Genomic DNA, 27,478 nt, shown 5'->3' with positions numbered 1-27,478 from the left:
AAATCTATTTCTCACTTCCATTGTATAATCATAAGGGATTTGATTTAGGTCATACCTGAATGGTCTAGTGGTTTTCCCTACTTTCTTCAATTTAAGTCTGAATTTGGCAATAAGGAGCTCATGATCTGAGCCACAGTCAGCCCCTGGTCTTGCTTTTGCTGACTGTATAGAGCTTTTCCATCTTTGGCTGCAAAGAATATAATCAATCTGATTTTGGTGTTGACCATCTCGTGATGTCCATGTGTAGAGTCTTCTCTTGTGTTGTTGGAAGTGGGTGTTTGCTATGACCAGTGCATTTTCTTGGCAAAACTCTATAGTCTTTGCCCTGCTTCATTCTGTATTCCAAGGCCAAATTTGCCTGTTACTCCAGGTGTTTCTTGACTTCCTACTTTGCATTCCAGTCTCCTATAATGAAAAGGACGTCTGTTTTGGGTGTTAGTTCTAAAAGGTCTTGTAGGTCTTCACAGAACCGTTCAACTTCAGCTTCTTCAGTGTTACTGGTTGGGGCATAGACTTGGATTACTGTGATATTGAATGGTTTGCCTTGGAAATGAACAGAGATCATTCTGTCATTTTTGAGATTGCATCCAAGTACTGCATTTTGGACTCTTTTGTTGACCATGATGGCTACTCCATTTCTTCTAAGGGATTCCTGCCCACAGTAGTAGATATAATGGTCATCTGAGTTAAATTCACCCATTCCAGTCCATTTTAGTTCGCTGAATCCTAGAATATCTACATTCACTCTTGCCATCTCCTGTTTGACCACTTCCAATTTGTCTTGATTCATGGATCTAACATTCCATGAATGTTCCTATGCAATATTGCTCTTTACAGCATTGGACCTTGCTTCTATCACCAATCACATCCACAACTGGGTATTGTTTTTGCTTTGGCTCCATCCCTTCATTCTTTCTGAAGTTATTTCTCCTCTGATCTCCAGTAGCATAATGTAACAGTAACCATGTTACTTTGTAATTTCATTGTATGGGATATTAGGTTTTAGGCCACTTAAATTGATGGACTATATATAAAAATATGTCTTTTTACCCATTGCAATCATGTTAAAGATGTTTTAATGCTCTGCAGTCAGACATGACTGAGTGCCTTCACTTTCACTTTTCATTTTCATGCATTGGAGAAGGAGAAGGCAACCAACTCCAGTGTTCTTGCCTGGAAAAATCCCGGGGACGGGGGAGCCTGGTGGGCTGCCGTCTATGGGGTCATACAGAGTCGGACACCACTGAAGCAACTTAGCAGCAGCAGCAGTCATTACTTCTCTCTTGTCATTATAGAATGGTATAATTCTCCATTTAACTCATGGAAAGTTAAAAAAACTAAGATGAAGACTTCTGATTCCATCATGGAAAATAGAAGGGGGAAAAGTGGAAGCAGTGACAAATTTTATTTTCTTGGGTTCCAAAATCACTACAAACAGTGCCTGCAGCCATAAAATTAAAAGACACTTGCTCTGTGGAAGGAACTATGGCAAACCTAGACAACGTATTAAAAAGCAGAGACATCACTTTGCTGACAAAGGTCCATATAGTTAAAGCTATGGTTTTTCAAGTAGTAATGCATGGATGTGAGAGTTGGACCATAAAGAAGTCTGAGAGCCAAAGAATTGATGTTTGGACTTGTGGTGCTAGAAAAGACACTTCAGAGTCCCTCAGACTGCAAGGAGATCAAACCAGTCAATCCTAAAGGAAATCAACCCTGAATATTCGTTGGAAGGATTATTGCGTAAGCTGACTGAGCTCCAGTACTTTGGCCACCTGATGTGAAGAGCAGACTCACTGGAAAAGACCCTGATACTTGGGAAGATTGAAAGCAAAAGGAGAAGGGGGTGGCAAAAGATGAGATGGTTAGATAGCATCCCTGACTCAATGGATGTGAATTCGAGCAAACTTGAAGAGATAGTGAAGGACAGGGAAGCCTGGTGTGCTGCAGTCCATGGGGTTGAAAAGGGTTGGACATGAGTTAGTGACTGAACAACACCAACAACAATGTTGGCTTTAGTGGCACTGCCCACTCACAAAGTTGAAACCTTGTATAACCAGATCATCTATCCATTCATCACTGTCTTCATAAGACTAGAACAGAGGCCTGTGCCCTAGTAATTCTGAAGTTTCCCCTTTTCTTCTAGTATATTTATGAGACTTGCAAATCATTAAAAAATGTTTTTCTGACTTGGTGACATTCATTCAAACAGGATATGAATGGGAGCAGGAGCTTTAAGACAAGATGCCTCCTTCATCGCTTGCATGCTCCAATGTGTACGACTCTTTGTGACCCCATGGACTGCAGCCCAGCAGGCTCCTCTGTCCATGGAATTTTCCAGGCAAGAATAATGGGGTGGGTTACCATTTCCTGTTGCAGGGGATCTTCCTGACCCAGGGATTGAACTCATGTCTCTGGCATCTTGTGCATTGGCAGATAGATCCTTTACAAACTCTACCACCTTGGAGGCCTCCTTGGAGTGGAACAAATGTTGGCACCTTCCAAGGAGGAAAGGAAATGACATTGTTCAGAATGCCTCCATCTGCTGACAGGTACTGAAGCGTTTGACTGAAGCAATAATAGTAATGATAGCTAATGTTTACTGCAGCCTCTTAGTCCAGGCATTGTCTGAAGTGCATGTTGGTGAGAGAGAGAGCCAGGATTCAAACCCAGGCGGTCTGAATCCAGAATCTGGTTTCTAACTTCATGGTTATATTTTGGGAGCTACCAGTGGGCTGCAGGGATGCTAAAGAGGAAGTGGGGTCACCATGCTTTTATCCTTCCTTTGTCTTCCTTTTCTTCCCAATTATTGTTTACCAAGTTGAAGAAAATAAGGAAACCCCTAGACCATTCAGGTATGACCTGAATCAAATCCCTTAGGATTATACAGTGGAAGTGACAAATAGATTCAAGGGATTAGATCTGATAGACAGGGAGCCTGAAGAACTATGGACAGAGGTTCATGACATTGTATAGGAGGCAGTGATCAAGGCCATCCCCAAGAAAAAGGAGAGCAAAAAGGCAAAATGGTTGTCTGAGGAGGCCTTACACACAGCTATGAAAAGAAGAGAAGCGAAAAGCAAAGGAGAAAAGGAAAGATATACCCATCTGAATGTAGAGTTCCAAAGAATAGCAAGGAGAGATAAGAAAGCCTTCCTCAGTGATCAATGCAAAGAAATAGAGGAAAATAATAGAATGGGAAAGACTAGAGATTTCTTCAAGATAATTAAAGATACCAAGGGAACATTTCATGCAAAGATGGGCTTGATAAAGGACAGAAATGGTATGGACCTAACAGAAGCAGAAAATATTAAGAAGAGGTGGCAAGAATACACAGAACAACTATACAAAAAAGATCTTCATGACCCAGATAACCATGATAGTGTGATCACTCACCTATAGTCAGACATGCTGGCATGTGAAGTAAAGTGGGCCATAGGAAGCATCGCTACGAACAAAGCTAGTGGAGGTGATGGAATTTCAGTTGAGCTATTTCAGATCCTAAACAATGATGCTCTGAAAGTTCAGTTCAGTTAAGTTCAGTCACTCAGTCGTGTCCGACTCTTTGCGACCCCAATGAATCGCAGCACGCCAGGCCTTCCTGTCCATCACCAACTCCCGGAGTTCACTCAGACTCATGTCCATTGAGTCAGTGATGCCATCCAACCATCTCATCCTCTGTCGTCCCCTTCTCCTCCTGCCCCCAATCCCTCCCAGCATCAGAGTCTTTTCCAATGAGTCAACTCTTTGCATGAGGTGGTCAAAGTACTGGAGTTTCAGCTTGAGCATCATTCCTTCCGAAGAAATCCCAGGGCTGATCTCCTTCGGAATGGACTGGTTGGATCTCGTTGCAGTCCAAGGGACTCTCGAGAGTCTTCTCCAACACCACAGTTCAAAAGCATCAGTTCTTCGGTGCTCAGCCTTCTTCACAGTCCAACTCTCACATCCATACATGACCACTGGAAAAAGCATAGCCTTGACTAGACAGACCTTTGCTGGCAAAGTAATGTCTTTTCTTTTGAATATGCTATCCAGGTTGGTCATAACTTTCCTTCCAAGGAGTAAGCGTCTTTTAATTTCATGGCTGCAGTCACCATCTGCAGTGATTTTGGAGCCCCCAAAAATAAAGTCTGACACTGTTTCCACTCTTTCCCCATCTATTTCCCATGAAGTGATGGGACCAGTTGCCATGATCTTCGTTTTCTGAATGTTGAGCTTTAAGCCAACTTTTTCACTCTCCACTTTCACTTTCATCAAGAGGCTTTTGAGTTCCTCTTCACTTTCTGAAAGTGAAAGTGCTGCACTCAATATACCAACAAATTTGGAAAACTCAGCAGTGGCCACAGGATTGGAAAAGTTCAGGTTTCATTCCGATCCCAAAGAAAAGCAATTCCAAAGAATGTTCAAATTACCACACAATTGCACTCATCTCACATGCTAGCAAAGTAAGGCTCAAAATTCTCCAAGCCAGGCTCCAACAGTACATGAACCATGAACTTCCAGATGTTCAAGCTGGATTTAGAAAAGGCAGAGGAACCAGAGATCAAATTGCCAACACTGGTTGGATCATCGAAAAAGCAAGAGAGTTGCAGAAAAACATCTACTTCTGCTTTCTTGAGTATGCCAAAGCCTTTGACTGTGTGGATCACAACAAGCTGCAAAAAATTCTGAAAAAGATGGAAACACCAGACCACCTTACCTTCCTCCTGAGAAATCTGTATGCAGGTCAAGAAGCAACAGTTAGAACTGGACATGGAACAACAGACTGGTTCCAAATTGGGAAGGGCTCCGGTCCCATCACTTCATGGGAAATAGATGGAGAAACAGTGGAAACAGTGTCAGACTTTATTTTTGGGGGCTCAAAAATCACTGCAGATGGTGACTGCAGCCATGAAATTAAAAGACGCTTACTCCTTAGAAGGAAAGTTATATCCAACCTAGATAACATATTCAAAAGCAAAGACATTACTTTCCCAACAAAGGTCCGTCTAGTCAAGGCTATGGTTTTTCCTGTGGTCATGTATGGATGTGAGAGTTGGACTGTGAAGAAAGCTGAGCACCAAAGAATTGATGCTTTTGAACTGTGGTGTTGGAGAAGACTCTCGAAAGTCCTTTGGACTGCAAGGAGATCCAACCAGTCCATTCTGAAGGAGATCAGCCCAGGGTGTACTTTGGAAGGAATGATGCTAAAGCTGAAACTCCAGTACTTTGACCACCTCATGCGAAGAGTTGATTCATTGGAAAAGACTCTGATGCTGGGAGGGATTGGGGGCAGGAGGAGAAGGGGACGACAGAGGATGAGATGGCTGGATGGCATCACTGACTCGATGGACATGAGTCAGAGTGAACTCCGGGAGTTAGTGATGGACAGGGAGGCCTGGCGTGCTGTGATTCAATGGGGTCGCAAAGAGTCAGACACGACTGAGCGACTGAACTGAACTGAGAAGAATCTGGAGCGATCCATGTCTGGTGCTACTTCTAAGTGTGAAAACAATAGTATCTCATTTTTACTGAACGTTTTTTATATACCAGGTTGTTCTCAGCCCTTCACTGCGTGGTTGCATTTCATCGTATACCAGCTGCACATGGGTTTTAAAGTTTTACCATGGGTTTTAAGGGATTTCCAGGTGGCTCTAGTGGTAGTGGTAAAGAACCTATCTGCCAGTGCTGGAGACTTAAGAGACATGGGTTTAATTCTTGGGTCAGGAAGATCCCCTGGAGGAGGGCATCCAACCCGCTCCAGTATTCTTGCCTGGAGAATCCTATGGACAGAGGACCCTGGCTGGCTATGGTCCTTGGGGTCACAAAGAGTCAGACACGACTGAAGCGACTGAGCACACATGTACATGGTTGTTAAGTTGCAGGATAGTATTGTTCTGTTCTTCTTAAGATAATACAGAGCCAACCTGCCCCATTCTCCACCCTCCTTTCCCTTGTCATGTGTCTCAGAGGTTGGTTTTCTTGTACGATTCATCCAGGATTTCTTGTCCTTTGGCTTCCGGTCAGATTCAGTTAAAGTGTGTCCCCAGCAGAAGATGAGAGTTGGGTGTAGAGTTGTGTCCCCCCTGCTCTGAGCTTTGGCAATGGCTGGGCTTCTCTATCAGTGAGCAGGGCTCTTGTCAGGTAGCCACTCTCCCCCAGCTACAGATATCACCAGATCCCCATAAGAGCTTTTCCTTCTGCCCTTTCAGACCTGGGATGACTGTGACTTCCAGTCATTGATAATCTCTTGGTACTTTATCAGCCCCTGTTGCTGTCGTTCAGTCACTAAGCCATGTCTGACTCTTTGAGACCCCATGAACTGCAGCACGCCAGGCCAGGTTTCCTTATCCTTCACCATCTCCCGGAGCTTGCTCGAACTCGTGTCCATTGAGTCAGTGATGCCATCCAACCATCTCATCCCTTGTTGCCCCCTTCTCGTCTTGCCTTCAATCTTTCCCAGGATCAGTCTTTTCCAATGAGTCAGCTCTTTGCATCAGGTGGCCAAAGTATTGGAGCTTCAGCTTCAGCATTAGTCTTTCCAATGAATATTCAGGGTTGATTTCCTTTAGGATTGACTGGTTTGATCTCCTTGCTGTCCAAGCGACTCTCAAGAGTCTTCTCCAGTCCCTTAACCCTCCCCACATCCCTGTAAACAATTCTCCCCAGTTATCCCTTATAGAGTGCCACCTCTTTCCTACTGGTTTCTGGCTGATCCAGCTAGCACTTGAGAGCTTACACAGTGCCACTACCCCTTTATCTATTAGAGTAGCTGCTTTGAGTCAAGAAGCCCTAGTTATGAAACCCAGTTTGATCTCTTACTAGTTATATGATTTTAAGCAAGTTATTCAATCTCTCTGAGCTGTAGTTTACTTACTCACAAAATCAAAGATAATGGATTAGGGAGAATTAAAAATTATATGCAAACTAGCCCCATGTTCTGCGCATAACTGGTGATTAATAGAATTAGAAATGGCAGATACTGTCATGAAAGTATGTCAAACTTAATTATTAAATTAAAATAAATTAGTCTATAAACAGTCTATTAAACTGACAGACGGCTTTTTTAAAGATGATAATCCCCAGTATTGACAGTGATATAGGGGAAGGCACACACTACAAGTGAAATAATAAAATTCAGGGAAGCATTTCTGAAGGGCATTTTATCTATAGGTATATAAAGCTTTGCCAAGAAAATGCACTGGTCATAGCAAACACCCTCTTCCAACAACACAAGAGAAGACTCTATACATGGACATCACGAGATGGTCAACACCGAAATCAGATTGATTATATTCTTTGCAGCCAAAGATGGAGAAGCTCTATACAGTCAGCAAAAACAAGACCAGGAGCTGACTGTGGCTCAGACCATGAACTCCTTATTGCCAAATTCAGACTTAAATAGAAGAAAGTAGGGAAAACCACTAGACCATTCAGGTATGACCTAAATCAAATCCCTTATGATTATACAGTGGAAGTGAGAAATAGATTTAAGGGCCTAGATCTGATAGATAGAGTGCCTGATGAATTATGGACTGAGGTTCGTGACATTGAACAGGAGACAGGGATCAAGACCATCCCCATGGAAAAGAAACGCAAAAAAGCAAAATGGCTGTCTGGGGAGGCCTTACAAATAGCTGTGAAAATAAGAGAAGCGAAAAGCAAAGGAGAAAAGGAAAGATACAAACATCTGAATGCAGAGTTCCAAAGAATAGCAAGAAGAGATAAGAAAGCCTTCCTCAGCAATCAATGCAAAGAAATAGAGGAAAACAACAGAATGGGAAAGACTAGGGATCTCTTCAAGAAAATCAGAGATACCAAGGGAACATTTCATGCAAAGATGGGCTTGATAAAGGACAGAAATGGTATGGACCTAACAGAAGCAGAAGATATTAAGAAGAGATGGCAAGAATACACAGAAGAACTGTACAAAAAAGATCTTCACGACCCAGATAATCACGATGGTGTGATCACTGACCTAGAGCCAGACATCCTGGAATGTGAAGTCAAGTGGGCCTTAGAAAGCATCACTACGAACAAAGCTAGTGGAGGTGATGGAATTCCAGTTGAGCTATTCTAAATCCTGAAAGATGATGCTGTGAAAGTGCTGCATTCAACATGCCAGCAAATTTGGAAAATTCAGCAGTGGCCACAGGACTGGAAACGGTCAGTTTTCATTCCAATCCCAAAGAAAGGCAATGCCAAAGAATGCTCAAACTACTGCACAATTGCACTCATCTCACACACTAGTAAAGTAATGCTCAAAATTCTCCAAGCCAGGCTTCAGCAATACGTGAACCATGAACTTCCTGATGTTCAAGCTGGTTTTAGAAAAGGCAGAGGAACCAGAGATCAAATTGCCAACATCCGCTGGATCATCGAAAAAGCGAGAGAGTTCCAGAAAAGCATCTATTTCTGCTTTATTGACTATGCCAAAGCCTTTGACTGTGTGGATCACAATAAACTGTGGAAAATTCTGAAAGAGCTGGGAATACCAGACCACCTGACCTGCCTCTTGAGAAATTTGTATGCAGGTCAGGAAGCAACAGTTAGAACTGGACATGGAACAACAGACTGGTTCCAAATAAGAAAAGGAGTTCATCAAGGCTGTATATTGTCACCCAGTTTATTTAACTTCTATGCAGAGTACATCATGAGAAACGCTGGACTGGAAGAAACACAAGCTGGAATCAAGACTGCCAGGAGAAATATCAATAACCTCAGATATGCAGATGACACCACCTTTATGGCAGAAAATGAAGAGGAACTAAAAAGCCTCTTGATGAAAGTGAAAGAGGAGGGTGAAAAAGTTGGCTTAAAGCTCAACATTCAGAAAACGAAGATCATGGCATCCGGTCCCACCACTTCATGGCAAGTAGATGGGGAAACAGTGGAAACATTGTCAGACTTTATTTTTCTGGGCTCCAAAATCACTGCAGATGGTCACTGCAGCCATGCAATTAAAAGACGCTTATTCGTTGGAAGGAAAGTTATGACCAACCTAGATAGCATATTCAAAAGCAGAGACATTACTTTGCCAACAAAGGTTTGTCTAGTCAAGGCTATGGTTTTTCCAGTGGTCATGTATGGATGTGAGAGTTGGACTGTGAAGAAAGCTGAGCGCCAAAGAATTGATGCTTTTGAACTGTGGTGTTGGAGAAGACTCTTGAGAGTCCCTTGGACTGCAAGGAGATCCAACCAGTCCATTCTGAAGGAGATCAGCCCTGGGATTTCTTTGGAAGGACTGATGCTAAAGCTGAAACTCCAGTACTTTGGCCACCTCATGCGAAGAGTTGACTCATTGGAAAAGACTCTGATGCTGGGAGGGATTGGGGGCAGGAGGAGAAGGGGACGACAGAGGATGAGATGGCTGGATGGCATCACTGACTCAATGGATGTGAGTCTGAGTGAACTCCGGGAGTTGGTGATGGACAGGGAGGCCTGGCGTGCTGCGGTTCATGGGGTCACAAAGAGTCAGGCACGACTGAGAGACTGATCTGATCTGATGTATTGGAATACAAATTTTGGTTATTTCTGGATGGTAGGAATATAGTTGATATTTTCCTCTGTTTTTTTTTTTCCCCCTGGATTTTCTGACTTTCCTACAAGGAACATGATACAGAACATTGTATGGAACATTGTGTAGATAGGATTGCTCTTGGCTACAAGTAACAAAAAGCCAAACTCAGTGGTTCAGTGGCTCAACAAAGTGAGGACCAAAGTCTGAAATTTTTATGGTTTTTCCTTCATGATCTTGATGCGTCCACAGCCCCTCCAGTCATCACATGTGTTTTCAGAGTACAAAACGGGACCAGAAGGACTTGTGCCTTTCTCAGGAAAACAAGAGCTTTCCCAGGGACTCCAGGACAGACTTACGTCCCACTGGCCAGACTGGTGCCACATGACTACGGCTAGCTGTAAAGCTGAAGAGAGAAGGGAGGTGGGAAATGGAGGTGAGTCAGCCCCTTTGCAACATCTGCCACAAACATAGATTGCTTTTGTCATAAAAAATAAAGGTTATTAAAACATTTCAAACAAAAAAAAATTTGGGGGGGGGCGATTTACCTTAATGCCTCCTCTGCCACCCTCCCATCCACTCTGGCTGCAATAGCTAGAAAATCATATTCACTGAGCCAAAAGGGTGGGGAAGGATGAAGAAACTTGAGTGGAGGCTGCACCCTCTAGGTGGAGGGAGTGGAGAGATGGGCAGAGTGCCAGAGACCTGGGAAATCAGCCTGTTGCTTGTTCAGCCAGCTTCATCTAGGTGTCCCTGATCTGTGTGGCTACACAAAGCTTATCAACAGAGACTTTTGCAACGTCGATACTTTTGGCCCTGCTGTTATTTTGTAGTGTGCAGAGCTGGCTTTGGTAGTTCATCAAGCTTACTCTGGGCTCAGCAGGGCTTCCTAATGAGCATAAAGAACATGTTCATGACTCCTACTGAGAGACTGGACCCAGATTGCCTGGCTCTAGATCCTGGCTGTGCCACTTACCTGTTATGTGATCTTGGACCAGTTACTTAAGCAATCTATGTTTTGCTTCTTCAACTGTTAAATGGCAATAATAATAGTGTGCATTTCATAGGGTTGTTTTGAAAGGTTAGATGAGTCAGTATTTGTCAAATGCCTACAATGTACCTATCACATGGTAAATGCTATGGAAGTATTTGTTTAGAAAATAAATGTAAGAAAGGCAGAAACAGCCATTGCTGTCTGGATCCTATTTGTTTGAAGTCACATCTTACATGACATAAATCTGAAACACCTAAAGCTACAAAGAAGGGCTGAATTTTTTTCCTGTTCCCTGCCAGCCACCCAACTTGGTCTCAGTAGGGAGCAGGGGAGGCAGAGGAGAACCCACAGGAAGCTAAGAGCTATGGAACACCTTCTGGGTGGTGTAGCAAGCAGTTCATTAAATCTTATGAGGCAGGTATATATTGTCTTCATTTTACAGGTGGGGAAACTGAGGCTCAGAGGAATGGAGTAATTAGGCCACAGTCATATGTTGGGATTCAACCCCATACCCTGAATGTTACATGTTAAGATATTTACACAGGGCAACTTTCCTGTACAAATCGTAAAAGGTTTAACATATACATCAATCCCTAGTTGAAAAAGACTTTGTACTTAAAAGACCCTATCACAAATCCTTCTGTAAAATGCTGTATTTATCTATATTTAATTTGGCAAATTTGAACTTTCATATATTGTGTTTTCTTACAATATATAGTGTGTCTCTCTTGTTTAAAAAATAAATTCCAAGGCTGAAACTCCAGCTAAAATTCTTTTGTAGGGTAGTGGGGAGGAAGGAGTGTTAGTGGACTTTTTTGCCCTTGTTTGTTTGTTTGTGTCTGTGTGTGTGTATGTGTTTTTTGAAGTGTAGAATATAGTATCCAAATATAGGATGTACCCTTGAAAACAGCTGAAGCTTATAACCCTTATTCCCATGTCTCAGGTGGCACCAGTGGTAAAGAACCCACCTGCCAAAGCAGGAGACATAAGAGATGTGGGTTTGATCCTTGGATCAGGAATATTCCCTGGAGAAGGGAATGGCAACCCACTCCAGTATTCTTGCCTGGAGAATCCCATAGACAGAGAAGCCTGGCAGGCTACAGTCCATGAGGTTGCAAAGAGTCGGACACGACCTAGGACACACACATAACCCTTATTAGCAATAAATGACCATTTTGTTGCCACTTCCAGGCATACTGTCTTGAAGCTCAAAGCCTGGCTTAAACCAGTTGAAATTGTGCATAACTAACATCATAAATATCTTGCAGGTCAAATTCCTCCATTCCTCCTCTCTGCAGTGTTAATGCCACCTTTGAAATGCCAGTTCCAAAGAGATGCAACCAGACATAGCTCAATGGTTTCCTTTGTGACTCTGATCAAGTTCAAGCAAAATGTAAATGTTTCAGGAGAGTTCTCTATTCTTGCCCTTTAAGAAAAAAAGAAAAAAAAAAAAAGATCTCTAAGCCCCACCCAACCCCACCCTTAGTTTCTAATGTTCTGGAGTCAGCAGTGCAAGAGACAGAGCCAAAATATAAAGAACTGAAAAGAAAATGGGCTTTTTTTTTTTTAAACTTTTGTTCCCAGCTCTTATACCCCACCTCCCCTAAATTGAAGTCCAGGGATCTGGGATCTATCTGTCCCTGACCTGTGCCACCTGGGGACCTCTCCCTGGCCTAGGGCCAGGCCTGTGCAGGCTGAAGTCCATTCCAGATCAACCCTTAAGGCCATCCAAGGGGAATTAACCCTTTCAAAAGGCAGGAGGTAACCTCCAACAGACCCACCTTCCTATTTCGAGTACTAATCTTTCCCCCTTTTATGCTTTTGGCTTCACAATAGATCTCATTCTTCTGCCAGGAGGTTAGAGGGTGCAAACAGCCAAGAAGCAGCTGCAAGGAAGCTCTGAAGTGCCAATCTTGTAGGTAGGGCGACCGCCGCAGGCAGAAGAGACCAGGAGAGAGATTAAGTGAAACATTAGCCGTGGCCTTTTGGATTCAGTCCAGTGTCTTTCAATTATTTCTTTATGTGCTTTTGGTCCTGGGTTTATTTGGCATTGGACAGGCATCCATTAGAAGATTTCACAATGATTTGCCATGTTACAGTTCTAAACAGATGTGAACTTGTCACCAAAGGAAATTTATGTTTTACCATCTTCCCCCCCCCTTCTCCCTGGGGAGCTGCAGGGAAAAGCATTCCAAGCGAATTAATCAAAATGACTAGGTAATGCTCTAAAAATAATAAACGGTGTTGTAGTCTGGATCTCTTTCAAGTTTGAGCTTATTTTGTGAGCTTGAAGATCCATACATCACATCGCATGTATATATTTTTTATTAGAGTGAAGTGGGCAATTGCATAGTAACAGATAAGTTATTAAGACACATAAATGCAATTACTCTCATAACCCTGGGCTGCATTTTAACTAAGTTAATTAAGCAACTGGGCCAAGGAGGGGGCAAAGGGTAGGTGTCTTAATGATTCCTTAACTTGCCTGCAGAAGCCAGCTATGCAAATCAGGACAGGCTATGACTCCGAAATCAGGGCTGGACAGAAACGGAGGGGCAAGGTTAGAATAATAACAAAAAGGGAGAATAAATGCCGCCTCTTCTTGGGCTTCCCTCAGCTGCTAACATAAGTTACACAGTTGCTAGACAGAGGCAGGAGGACTGGAAGTTTTGGAAAACAGGTTCTATAAAGTCAGTGGATAATGAAAAAACAAACAAGCTGGTAACATTACTATCACCATATTTTCAAAATATCTTCCAAAAGCTCCAAAAGAATACTTTTATATTAAAACAAACAAGCAAACAAACAAAAACCTGTAGCAGGGTCCTGGGTTCTCCATCTTGGAATGAGATTAGATAAGCCTCAGGGTGAGATTGGGAAGAGAAATCCATACTGGAAAAAAGGAAAGCATGGATGATAAGATAGATTTTTTTCTTATTTTAACTGATGCAGTTTTTCAATTTTCAATTGGCCTCTTTTCCCTAATATATGTCCCAAATATCCAAGAGCAAGATATTCTCTAAAGATCTGTATCCAAACCACCCACAGCCCTCGATGAGAATTTACGTACATCAGGCAGGAGCTACTAAGCCCGTGTGACTGTGAGGAAAACGAGGAGCAAGGACTGCCCAGGTTTGTCTTGCATGCCCTTTGTCTCCAAATGCAAGCCCTGCTGTTATTAGGCTAAATTATCCACAAAGATAATTCCAACCTAAGAAGTCTCATCCAGCCTCAGAATGCTTGTTAGATAATTCCCAGGTCTTCATTCTCCAGAAACGACGGATTGCAGTGTTGCTAATCTCAACCTGCTTTAGCCGGCTTCCATTCATCATGGCTGGCAGCAGAGACTAGAGGGTTATGGGTAATTGAATTCCAGCCAACCTTCCAACCTAATTTAAGTCAACCCTTTGACCTCTTACCTGACCAAATCTGCTGCCAGAGTTAGTAAATAAATATTGTTTTTCCATTAAAAGAAGCTTTTTTGAATGCCTACTATGTGTCAGCTTTGTGCAACATATCCTTTATCTCACCTCATTCATTCATTCTGTCAACACTTTGGTGGGAACCCAGACACGAGGAATTAACAGATAGAGAAGATGAGTGTAAAGGTCATCTCAGGGTCGGTCTGGTGGGGGAAATGTGTGCTCTGCAGACACCCTGACTTCCTATCTTTGAAAGAAGATAAATCTTTAGCTCTGACAGAAAGCCTGAAACCTCTTGTGCACAGGAAAATGAAATGATAAACATTTCCCTTCTCTCAAAAAGAAGCCATGTAGGATCTTTGCAGTCCAAAGACTTCCATTCAAATCCTCCCTCCTCTGTATTTGACACACTGTGTCAGATATCTATTTAAGTTCTCTGGGCCTCATGTGATAAGGAGACCGGGGTGTGTTGTGGGGGAGGTGGAGGGGAAGGAGTAACAACCCTAACTGGCAAGGCTATTGTGAGGACTTGAGGATTAAGTGCCATACTGTGGAGGGGAGCTCCTTGTAAACTGTAAAGCTCCTCACAGGCAGGAGATTACTGCTAATAATTCTCACACACTGCTAAAACTACCAACCAGCTCTGAGACCATAACAGAAGGGCTTCTGATCGAACAGTAGACACTCTTATTTTAAATCATGGAAGCAAAAGTGTAATTTCTTGTGAAATTTGCTTCATTTATTTTCTTTGGTAAATCTCTGGGTCACCATCACATCTGCTGCCTGTATGTATGATCTGGGTTTTGTTGCCAGAAAGCGTTCTAACATTTCAAAAGCATTAGAAATCATGTTCCTGTACCTATTATTTCTCATCCTCAGTTAGAAACCAGCTCACCAGGGACTAGTCATGTTCGACTAGTTACCCCGCCCCCCACCTCAAGTCCATTCTAAAGCTGGCACTGAATGGCTACAGATAATATTCTTGGCAGCAAAATTTTTTTAGGAACAGTCAAGGTCTGTTCAGGGAAAAAATTAATGTATTTGAATAATTTATTTTCCCTTTTTAATTCTAAAACGATACGAGGCCCTAAGATTTCACAAGCAGCCAGAGGATCCTGAACAGCCAGAGCTGCTGGGTTTAAATGGTAATGCTAATGGAATTATCAGCTGATGCTGGATAACTGTCGGCTGAATAATTACCCAGGCAAAGATGAGGTATCGCTGAAGATAAACAGTGAAGGAGGGACCTCAGTGTTTATTTTCCACGCTGCAGCTTAATCTCCTCCACTGTTTAACTTCATCAGCATCACTGCTAACCCCAGGGCCACACAATTTCACTTAAAAGAAGGAAATTAAATCACCAAAACATACATGCAATTGTAAACAGAGCTGCAGGAGATGTGGGCTGGGATGTTTTTGCTGCTATAGTCAATGGCAAACAAGTGTTCCCTTTTACCGGCTCCTTCTCCATTGTGTGATGAAAAGGACAGCAACATTTACTGAGCATTCACCGTGGGGCCATGCTCTACATTAAGCATTTTCCATACATGGTTCTAGTTCATCTTCATGTGCAACGGAGTTAAGTACCAGTGGAGGGAGCTGGGTGTCAGAGAAGATAAGTAACTGGCCCAGGGTTCTAGGACTAGTGAGCAGTGGAGTAAGGCTTTCAATTCTGGTGGACCAGCTCCAGCTGTTCAAAGAAAAACACTGGAACACCCATGTTTCCCCATCTTGAGTCTGTTCTTGACTTCACAGATGAGTCCAGGCAGTTTTATGACTTCTACAGCTGCCCCATGCTATCTCTATTGGAAATGCTGCCAAATCTCCCGTCTGGTCCTACGTCTGGATTCTGTTTTATTGAGAAAGTATTTGCATCCAACCCTGTGTGGCCAATCTTGAACTTTGTAACTCAATTCAGAAGGCCTTCACATTGGCCAAGTTCCCTGCCTTCTTCAGCCAGTCTGTAAGTAATCACTGCCTCCTTCTAGTAGATTCTTCCCCCCAGAATGTATGAAAATAATTTTTTTTTAAACTAAAAGAATATTTCAGTGCACACGTGTTTATCCTCCACCAAATCCAACAATTGTTGTCGACATGCTGCCATATTTGATCAACTAATCAGTCAACTTTTCTATTTTTCTTTCTGAGCCATTGGGAAGTTAGCCTCAGAAATCGCTATGTCAGCCCAAAGCATCATTCAATGTGCATCTCCTAAGAATATAGAGCATTTCCTACAAGATCAGACCTGAGAAATTATAATTCCTTAATATCATCTATTATCTAGCTCAACGATAGATCTCTTAACCATTCTTTAACTTTTATGGATTTTTAAAAATTAATTTCACGCATGGTATTGGTAGTAATGTCTCTTTCAGTTCAGTTCAGTTCAGTCGCTCAGTCATGTCCGACTCTTTGCGACCCCATGAACCGAAGCACGCCAGGCCTCCCTGTCCATCACCAACTCCCGGAGTTCACTCAGACTCACGTCCATCGAGTCTGTGATGCCACCCAGCCATCTCATCCTCTGTCGTCCCCTTCTCCTCTTGCCCCCAATCCCTCCCAGCATCAGAGTCTTTTCCAGTGAGTCATCTTTTCGCATGAGGTGGCCAAAGTACTGGAGTTTCAGCTTTAGCATCAGTCCTTCCAAAGAAATCCCAGGGCTGATCTCCTTCAGAATGGACTGGTTGGATCTCCTTGCAGTCCAAGGGACTCTCAAGAGTCTTCTCCAACACCACAGTTCAAAAGCATCAATTCTTCGGTGCTCAGCCTTCTTCACAGTCCAATTCTCACATCCATACATGACCAGTCAGGAAAAACCATAGCCTTGACTAGACGGACCTTTGTTGGGAAAGTAATGTCTCTGCTTTTGAATATGCTATCTAGGTTGGTCATAACTTTCCTTCCAAGAAGTAAGCGTCTTTTAATTTCATGGCTGCAGTCACCATCTGCAGTGATTTTGGAGCCCCCAAAAAATAAAGTCTGACACTGTTTCCACTGTTTCCCCATCTATTTCCCATGAAGTGATGGGACGGGATGCCATAATCTTTGTTTTCTGAATGTTGAGCTTTAAGCCAACTTTTTCACTCTCCACTTTCACTTTCATCAAGAGGCTTTTGAGTTCCTCTTCACTTTCTGCCATAAGGGTGGTGTCACCTGCATATCTGAGGTTATTGATATTTCTCCCGGCAATCTTGATTCCAGCTTGTGCTTCTTCCAGTCCAGCGTTTCTCATGATGTACTCTGCATATAAGTTAAATAAGCAGGGTAGTCACTGGTAATCTGGAATCACTTCCGTCTCCATCTTTATTTTTTTCCTACACTACATTTAGTTTTCTAAGACTCTGTCTAGTATGGGCACAGCTGAATTGCTTCCTGTTCCTAAGGGTCTCTGCCAGTCTCTACTTTCAACTCTTATCCAACTGCTAGTGAGAAGGCAGCTCTAGACTTCCCATGTGGGATGGGCTTGGGGGTTGCAATGTAGTAATAAGGAGTGGGCGGGTGAGAGGACTTCTGCATAACAAAAGCATTTTAAAAGGCTTAAATTGTTGATTTATTTGACATGGCTGCTTCCCTTTCAGGTGATAAATGGTGAATGATACAGACTGAACAAACTGTCTACCTTCAAACCTCAGCTTTGCTACTTACAAGCTGTGTGACCTTGAACAAGTTATTTAACCTCTCAGTTACTCAGTCTTATTTTTTGTAAAATTTTTTTGTAAAATGGTGAATTAGAATAATGGAATCTAATTCACAGAGTTGGGCTGACACGAGTTGGTAAGCGCAGAGCAGTGAGAATCCTGCCTGGAACAGCATGCTATCCACACGTGTTAGCCATCATCATTATTGAGTCTTCCCTCATCTACTAACTTCCCTCTTTAGTCATTTCCTGGAACTGGAGCATCCAGAATCTCTGGCTGCCTGATAGTTTTACCCACTGCCATTCGATTTTTTAAAATTGATTCTGATTGACCTAGGGAACATATAGTTTGCCCTCAACCACATCCTCTTTCCTCTCTCCCTAATTCTCTGTTTTGTTTTTCTAATCAAATTCTTCAAAAAAAATATCCATTTGGTCCTCCTTTTTCCTATTATGTTATACGTCTGGAATAACTTCCTTACTTTTTGGACTGAGACATAGCTTCACCCTTTGATTTAAGATGCAATTACATCAGTTGTTTCTAGTCCAGGAAGTCTTTCTTGCTTAAGGGAAGGTCGAAGCCTCTTGGTTCCCATTCATTCTTTCGGTCAGACTGCCAGTCTTTCAGTGCACTTTGGGGCCCCCTATAAGGAACTGAGTCCTGGCTGAACACTGGAGTATACAGCAGTGAACTAGACCTCGTCCTCGATGTGGACAAATAACCAGCCAGCTACTCACAGTGATTCTGAATGGCAGGAAGGGATGGGTTGAAACAGGTAGTTCTGGACTCTCCCTGCACGTGGACCACACTAGAAGAAAAATTGCAAGAATGTTAATGGGTCCCTTTCTCCAAAGGTGTACTCTCCATTGTCCTGAAATTCTTGCCAGAGTACTTCTAGAGTGGCTAGTGTTGCTTCCTGTTTTTCTACAACTCCTTTCAACATTTCTAAACTCTTTTAAAGCTTCAGCTATTACTATTTCCATTAAAAAGTGTGTATTTTATTGGAATGACTGTTATAGCACAATAGCTTCATCTGAAGAATGGGGATAATACTAATACCTACCTTCCAGGACTGGCACAAACATTAAACGAGTTAATAGAAAAATGCTTAGAATGCAGTATAGATTTGTATGTTTGATAAATAAATAAAAATAAAGTTTGTTGAAATATCACAATGGAGTCAAAGAGAGTATGACTCAGAGCAGGTGAGTTTTGAGTGGGTTCAGGGGCCCTGACTCAAGGAGCAGATGAAGCAGGAAGCCTTTGAAGACATTAAGGAGAGGCCAGAAGAAAATCCAAGTATTAATTTTGACTACTTGAAAAAAAGTGTTTTTGGTTTTTTTATTTCAATGTGGCCGCATGTACTTTCTTTATTCTGAGTTCTGGGCTCTAATAAACCACCTCCAAAACAAATACGCCATCATTTGGTGTGTTTCAAGAAAGAAACTTGCTGGGAGAAATAGTTTCCATGGATCTACTGAGTTTTGCACATCTTGTGAGGAGGGAGACTGACGCCCTTTGGGAATATCTTTTTGAGGATGCTTGTATAGTGAACAGCCTTGGAAGATAGAAATAGTGTCTCCCTCCAGTTTGAAGAGCAGAATGTTTGCTGCCATTATAAATGTTCAGGTTCCCTAAGCTCAGGTTCCTCCCCTGTAATGACGTTCCCATGACAACAGGATCATCTGGCCCTCTTCTCATCATCCTATGGGAACTGGGGGTCAGCTGACACAAAGGCTGATGCTCTGGTTGCTACTATTGCTGTGAGGAATAAACTGTTCTTTGTTTCTGAACCCAGAGTCTCAAACTTCTACTAACTCCCATGAAAATGCAGCAGACTAATTTGTTAGCTTGCAAGTAAGATAAATGGCAGCCCACTCCAGTGTTCTTGCCTGGAGAATCCCAGGGACGGGGGAACCTCATGGGCTGCCGTCTATGGGTCGCACAGAGTCGGACACGACTGAAGCGACTTAGCAGCAGCAGCAGCAGCAAGTAAGGTAAAGTCTCAGATCTTCAAGGTTCTTGACACAACTATTATTTACAGTCCAGGTTCCTTCTCCTCTCACAGTCCCTTGTTGGGCAAGCAGTCCTAGGTGGTTCTTGGGGAGTGGGTGGCCCAGGTCTCTATCACACGATCCTTCTGCTTGAATAGGACAAGCATGTGGATCAAAGGCAAACAATCTATGGGCTAGATAGTAGTCCATGAAGCGGTCTAACATGCAAGCTTTTTCCTTTGGTGATAATAATGACTAACTTCACCAATCAGGTCCTTTGTCTCAGGAATCTGAGCTTAGGATACAGAGAATCTGTCAGTTAAAGTGGAAGCAGCCATGGAGTGACCTGTAGAGGCAGACGCAAAGAGTTAACAGAGGCAGGCTAATGGCAGCTACTGGGACAGCAAGGAGTGTCAGTCAGTCAGGGCACAAGGAGGCATGCTGTCCCATTGTCTCCGAGAGCCCTGACCTCAAGGTCTCTCTGTGTCAGTCTGCTTGGGCTGCTGTAAGAAAATACCATAACTGGGCAGCTTGAAAGCCACAGAAACTTACTTCCCACACTTCTGGAGGGTGGGAAATCTGAGATCCAGGTGGCAGCAGATTCAATGTCTGGTGAGAACCTGTTCTTTCATAGACAGCCGTCTCCTACTGTAACCTCACAGGCAGAAGGGGCAAGCTAGCTGTCTTTCACAAAGACACAAATCCTGATCACGATGGTCCTGCCCTAGTGATCTTATCCCCTCTCAAAGGCCCTGTCTTTTCACACCACCACTTCAAGAGGTAGGGTTCCAACATATGAATTTTGGAGGGGCACAGCTTTCAAACTGTATCTCTCTGTCTCCTGTCTTTCTTTTGGTGAAACTTGATTATTCAATGATTTCCCTACTCTTTGAAGCCGAGCAAAATGGCTAAGCTTTTTTGTTTGTTTTGTTTTTAGCTTTCCATCTTTCCTTTTAATAAAGCAGGGGAGACCTCACTGTCACATAATGGAATGATTACTGCCTCTCCCCAGCCCTTTCTCTTCCTCACTCAGACCAGATTACTGTCTAAAAATGGTAACTCTGTTCTCTTCCCTCTTCCCCACTTCCTTCCCCTCTCCTTACCCTACCTAGTTCCTCCATCACTTCAGCCCCGTGTCCCATTTCAACAAGAATAACAAACTGTACATTTGACCTCCTTCCAAATGTGCCCATTTGAGATCACAGGCTTGTAAAAATGAAAGCTTGAGGGAGTCTTGCCTCTGTGACTTCCTTCTCCCTTTCTAACCCAGCAGAGCATTCCTGTTCAGTGACTCCCCAATAGCTCTGGGCTTATAATGTCCCAGTTTGCTGTGTTTTCTCTTTCTTCTTTTTGCCCCAATCTTTCTTTGTGTTGTCTGGCCCTCTCTGAGCCTCCCCACTGTCTCTTTTGTCAGTGGGAGGTTCATCCCAGCTCCTGGTGCTTGGTAGGCACACAATCACCATAAATTCCCAGACTCTTCACCCCAGCATTCTTTTTCTTCTGCCATCCTAACCCTTCTCTCCCACACTCTCTGCATCTCTTTTTACTCTTAAAATATATCTATGAAAAACCTAGAGAAAGAAAATAAAAGCAAAGACTAAAGAGTACTTAATAATTTTATTTTCTAAACAATAAAGAATACATAATGTGTGTTTTTTTGTAAATGGTTTTACAGATGACAGTGATAATCTAATAAGTGTTTATAGGACACATAATTGTGTATTTACAGCCTTCTGCTGTTTGAACATTTAAAGTTTTTACAAAGCAATCTGTACCACCAACACTCAGAATAGACATAATCTGGGGTGATTTAGGTTGGATCTGTTGTATAGCATTTTAGGGACTGATCCTAACACGATACTGTGGGGAAGTATTTGCTTTTCAAATAGTGTTCTTGTTGAAGTATGAGTCAGTTGGCTGAGATTAAGCCAAGGCTGGTGACAGCTACATGCATTTGGCAAACTCTTTGGGGGACAGAGTGGGAGGATGCAGGCCTAGTACGCAGAGACCATGTTCTCAGTGTCAAGTAGCAAGGTTCATGGGGTCTCTGGATCATCAGACAGACCTAATCCATCAAGAGACCAGGAATTTGAAACAGACAGACTCATCAAAAAAAAAATCAATAAAACACACAATGAGTTTTTCAAATGAACCAAATTATGTGTGAACATTGTAGAAACATTAGAAAACATAGCCAGGAAATTAATAAATAAAATTATCCATAATTTCACTACCCAGATATAACCACTGTTAACATTTTGATGTAGATCCAGTTTTATTTTCCATGTGTACTTATATTTTACACACATGCAAATGGGGAAAAATTCTCTTGCAGTTTAAAAAATTTTTTTTGCTTGCACTGTCTTGTGACCAAAAATTAGACATCCACAGCAAAAGGTTAAATGGTTACTTGGCATTTCACTGTGTGGACAGTCAAATGATCAAATAGATTAATAGGTAATTAACATATTTGATTATTTGGGTTGTTTTTAATTTTTCATTATTATAAATAGTGATGTCATGAACATCCTTGGACATTGAACATTTGCCTGACTATATCCTTGAGATAACGATCTAAAAAAGGAATTTCGAGGTCAAATGGCATGCAAATCTTCAGAGCTTAATTACCTACTACAACTATGAGCGCAGTGCTTAGTCGCTCAGTCTTATCTAACTCTTTGTGACCCCATGGACTGTAGTCTGCCAGGCTCCTCTCTCTATGGAATTTTCCAGGAAAGAATACTGGAGCAGGTTGCCATTTTCTACTACAGGAGATGTTCCTGTCCCAGGGATGGAATCCCTGTCTCCTGCACTGGCAGGTGGATGCTTTACCACTGTGCTACCTGGAAAACCCTACTACAACAATACCTTCCAAAAAGTTTTAATCCATTACAGTTTCACCAGCAGTCACATTGGATTTTTGAGCAAAGCTTTCAGGCCAAGCTCAGTCCTAAGAAGGAGTTTGAGAATCACTTGCTGCTAAAAATCACAAGATGGCTTGAGGTAAGTGCAAAACGGAAAATACTGTTGTTCCTACAAGGCTCTTTGATGCTGTGACCTAGGTCAATTCTACCAAAAGGAAAAAATATCCTGTGTATGTAGACACAATATACACTGATCATGAAAGCAACCAAAACCCAGTGGTTTTCAAACTCTAAAGAAATAAACCCTGTCCAAGAATCCTTGGTCAGAAAAACAAGTTATCAAAGTAAGAGTATTCAATTTTCACAGCTGCATGACAAATTATCACACTTAGTAATTTAAAACAACACACATCTGCTATCTCACAGTTTCTTTAAGTCAGGAGTCTTGGCATACCTTATCTGGGATTTCTAAAAGGTTGTAGTTGAGATGGTAGCTAGGACTGGGTTCTCATCTAGAGAATCAGCCAGGAAAAGGTGGGCTTCTCAGCTCACTCCACTTACTGCTATAGGACTCATAGAAGCTTGATTCTTCAAAGCCAGCAAGGAGAGTAAGGCTTCACAGTGTATCTGCTAACAAGACAGAGTCTTACACAGTGTAACGTAATCATGACAGTGGCAGCCCATCCACTTTGCCATATAACAGAATCTAATTATGCCCATGGCACCCCACCACTTTTGCCATATTAGAAGCAAGTCATAGGTCCCAGCTACACTCAAAGGGAGGGAATTACACAAACACAGGAAAACCAAGATGTGGGGATCGTGAGGGCCACCCAAAGTCTCTTCATCATGGTAAACAACTCTGAAATTTCTCTCCTTAAAGTGCTTTCCACATGAGTAATCAAGGGGGCTGAAGATGGGAAAATGTAAAAATCTGAAACTCATCAGCCTAAAAATAGTCTTCCTATGTCTCTCATTTCAACTGGAGGTGAATGACACAACATTCTGTAAACAATCCCTGGCCCTGTGATAAATGTGGCATCATCGAAGGTGCACCCTGGAGCGAGTGGTTCATGTCTTCCTGGGAATTCAGTTCTACATCCCTATGACTCAGTTATTTTCTCCCAATTTTGTCTTGTGGAATGAGGTGGCTTATTCCCAAACCCATGTCATGATGACCATAGCTGAGACATTTTCCATGTGAAGTTGTGCTCACTATTCTTATGTCTCTAATTACTATCTCCCTGAAGACCTAGCCATGAGCCTCCACAGCCCTTTGAAGAATTTAAAAAGCACAAAGGGAGGTAGGCAGTTTAAAATGTTCTTCAAAAACATGATAGAAATCGTGTTATTAAAAATGGGCACTAAAGAATTTCCCCATCAATGTCCGCAATTTTATCTTCCTTTTCAAAACTCTAGGGAGAGTTTAGGTTGCATATTACACACCTTCTTTTAAATTTTTTAATTATTATTTTTTAATTTTTTATATATTTTTTTCTTAAATTTATCTTCTAATTGGAGGAAAATTGCTTTACAGTGATGTGCCATACAACAATGCAAACCAGCCATAATTATACATATAACCCCTCCCTTTTGAGCCTCTATTTTATTATTATTATTTCACACCTTCTTTGTAGTGCAGTCAATCACTACCTTCATTGTAAAGCAGCTATAACACAGCATTTTCTCAGGAAAACATTGTGCATTTCATGTATCTTCCCCTCATTGTCCACAATGAACATCATTTAAGATTGCATCAAAAAACCTTGGAGGAAGGGTAAGGGGAAAAGATCTCTTAAAACACTTAGCCTTACTCCCCTTCTTGTCTTCCAATTGGTTCCCTTTCCTGACCCATATTTAGAGAAAAACAAGCTGATGGCCCAGGGGAAAGTATGATAAATGACTGGAAGATAGTCAGCTTCAGTTACACAACACTGTACAGATTTTAAAGGCTTAAGTTCTATGTAACTGCGTCACTGTTCAGCTTATCCCTTCCAAGGGCTGTTGTTCAGTTACTCAGTCATGTTCGACTCTTTGCCACCCCATGGAATACAGCACTCCAGGCTTCCCTGTCCTTCACCATCTCCTGGAGCTTGCTCAAACTCACGTCCATTGAGTCAGTGATGCCATCCAACCATCTCATCCTCTGTCGTACCCTTCTCCTGCCTTCAATATTTCCCGGCATCAGGGTCTTTTCTAATGAGCCAGCCCAGGTGGCCAAAGTATTGGAACTTCAGCTTCAGCATCAATCCTTCCAATGAGTATTCAGGGTTGATTTCCTTTAGGATTGACTGGTTTGATCTCTTTGCAGTCCAAGGGACTCTCAAGAGTCTTCTCCAAGAACAGACGTATGGATGCAGGGAAAGGGGAGGAGAGGGTGAAATGTATGTAGAGAGTAACATGGAAACTTACATTGACATATGTAAAACAGACAGCCAATGGGAATTTGCTGTATGTCTCAGGGAACTCAAACAGGGGCTCTGTATCAGCTTAGAGGGGTGGAATGGGGAGGGAGATGGGAAGGAGATTCAAGAGGGAGGAGACATGTATACTTATGGCTGATTCATGTTGATCTTTGACAGAAAACCACAAAATTCTGTAAAGCAATTATCCTTCAATTTAAAAAATAAATTAATTAAAAAAGTTTTCTCCAACATTGCAGTTAAAAATCATCAATTCTTTGATGCTTAGCCTTCTTTATGGTCCAACTCTCACACCCATAAATGACTACTGGAAAAACCATAGCTTTGACTATGTGGACTTTTGTCGGCAAAGTAATGTCTCTGCTTTTTAATATGCTGTCTAGGTTGGTCATAGCTTTTCTTCCAAGGAGCAAACATCTTTTAATTTCATGGCTGCAATCACCATCTGCAGTGACTTTGGAGCCCAAGAAAATAAAGTCTGTTACTGTTTCCACTGTTTCCCCATCTATTTGCCATGAAGTGATGGGACCGGATGCCATGGTCTTAGTTTTTTGAACCAAGGCTAAATGTTGTAAGTGCACAGTGAAGATGGTGGGAGAAAAACATTTAATGTGTTCAAAGCCTATCCTCTTCCTCTTGCCTGCTTGGTTTCTTGCCCCCCACCCACTTATCTAAGGGAAAGAAAAGAATTGCAGAAAGATTTGCCAGAGAAACCAGACTGGGAAATAAAAGACTGTTCCCCAGAGGGTGGGGGTGGTGGGGAGTGGATCTAGCCCGGGACTGTGTTTGGGGAATTGAGATCTTCATTGACAGGCAAGATGAAACAGAAACCAGGAGAGAAACAGAATGCACTCAGATAAAAGTTTGGGAGGACCAGGAATTGGGTGGGAGGAAGTTAGGGCTGGGCAGGGGGTTTTAGTAACAGTGGCTCTAGAGCTTATACTTGGACTCTCTTCAATGTTTGAGGGAACTGTTAATGAAGATCAGTGATTCTATTTAGACTGGGTTTATTTAAGTGTTACATCACTCTGGTCCCCCAAAGCATGTATTATTACATGCAAGCACGTAGTATCATGACCTCTCTCCACCCCAGCATGATCTCTTCCAGCTGTCTTCACAAAATGCCACAAATTAGGTGGCTTAAAACAACACAAATGTACTATTCCACAGTTCTGGAAGCTAAAGTCCAAAAGCAAAATGTCAGCAGGGTCCTGATCCCCCTGAAACCTACAAAAGAATTCTTCCTTGCATCTTCCTAGCTTCTGGTGTTTGTTGGATATCCTTGGCATTTCTTGGCTTGCAAACACATCACTCCATTCACTGCCTCTATTATCACTTGTATTCTCTCTGTGTGTGTATATGTGTCCTCTGTGTCATCCCCTCATTATAAGGACACCAGCCATGTCAATTTAGGCAGTACTAGCCCCATAGGACCTCACCTTAGCTAATTACATCTGCAAAAACCCTGTTTCCAAATAAGAGCACATTCTGAGGTTCTGGGTGAACATGAGTTTTTTTGGGGGGGTGGGGGGAGCATTATTCAACTCAGAACAGATAAAACATAAAGAAACACACACATACACAAAGCTACTAACCAATTAAATTTAGTTTTCATACTCTAATGTGTTGTTTTAGAAACAAAGTCAGCGGTGTTCTGCTTGGGGAAGGAATTGTTCTGAAACCTTCAAGTTTTTATTTATCTGAAATCTTCCACAGGAAGGTGGAAAGGGTAAGAGACATTGGGATTGTGCACCAGAAGATGACTTCCAACCCCCTTAGCTGAGTCTTTCTTACAAGAACCTCATTCACCGAATGCCAGAAGATGCCTAAGACCATATTTTCATCAAATCAGGGAGCCTGTAAGATTCAGGACAGGTAAAATCCAGTCTCAGACTTGTCCCAGGCTCAGGTGTCCAAAAGAAAAAAGTAAGTTCTTAACTTTGTATAACTGACTCAATTGTCCTTAAGTGTCCCCTGACCCAGTGCCACTGACTGGTGAGAAGTGCTGGTGGAACTGAATTATAGTCCAACCTGGTAGACTCAGGCTATCCCAGGAAGCAGTCTTTTTGAGTGAGTCAGTTTTTCCAGTTTACATCACTCTCCCTGTTGCCTCTCCAAGACGGTATCTGGGCATGTGGGAAGCTCACAAATTTTGGGTCAGCTGGGGAGAGGGAGCCTTGCACTTCTCCATAGCCAGGAGCTAGCAAGTGTCTGCAGTGATGACTGATCTGCTATTAGCTCAGGCTGTTCAGAAGTCCACTGCTGAAGTGTGCATTTGGGGCCCTTGAGGTCTGGTCTCTCTGTTTGGACAAGGCTCAAGGTCCTCCCTGCTGACTCAGCCCCACCACAGTCCTCGTGGCACTCTAACGCACTGCTTCTCAAGACCTAGCTTGGCAGAGGGCCCTACCACATGCCCCAGCATGGCCACTGTTCCCCCCACAGGCACCAGGAGGCTCTCAAGAAGACAGAGGCGTATGGCCCCAATTGTCCCCTTCTGGGCCACTCCACCCATCTTTAATAATTCTCAGCTATATCCTCTGCACAGGACCAGGACTGCAGTGTGTGAATGACGTAAAAGAAATTATGTATTGCCACACTACCCTGGCTCGCTCCACCCTCTGAACCATGGATGGTTGGGGTGGGGGTC

The 27,478-nt window shown here is 42.6% G+C and overlaps 2 long non-coding RNA genes across 2 annotated transcripts in view; one reads left to right on the top strand and one right to left on the bottom strand.

Moving 5' to 3' along the window:
- Nucleotides 1-13,209, bottom strand: part of LOC113894209 — a 34,522-nt gene extending 21,313 nt beyond the window's left edge. The window contains exon 1 of the long non-coding RNA XR_003511517.1: nucleotides 12,272-13,209. This is a non-coding gene — a long non-coding RNA (uncharacterized LOC113894209). The remainder of the gene's footprint in view (nucleotides 1-12,271) is intronic.
- Nucleotides 1-27,478, top strand: part of LOC113894208 — a 234,109-nt gene that overhangs the window by 142,914 nt on the left and 63,717 nt on the right. The window lies entirely within an intron of this gene.

This window comes from Bos indicus x Bos taurus, chromosome 6 (assembly GCF_003369695.1).
Source record: "Bos indicus x Bos taurus breed Angus x Brahman F1 hybrid chromosome 6, Bos_hybrid_MaternalHap_v2.0, whole genome shotgun sequence".
Lineage (NCBI taxonomy): Eukaryota > Metazoa > Chordata > Mammalia > Artiodactyla > Bovidae > Bos > Bos indicus x Bos taurus.
The sequence above is the reverse complement of the archived record's forward strand: the minus strand, read 5'-3'. Positions and strand labels throughout refer to the sequence as shown.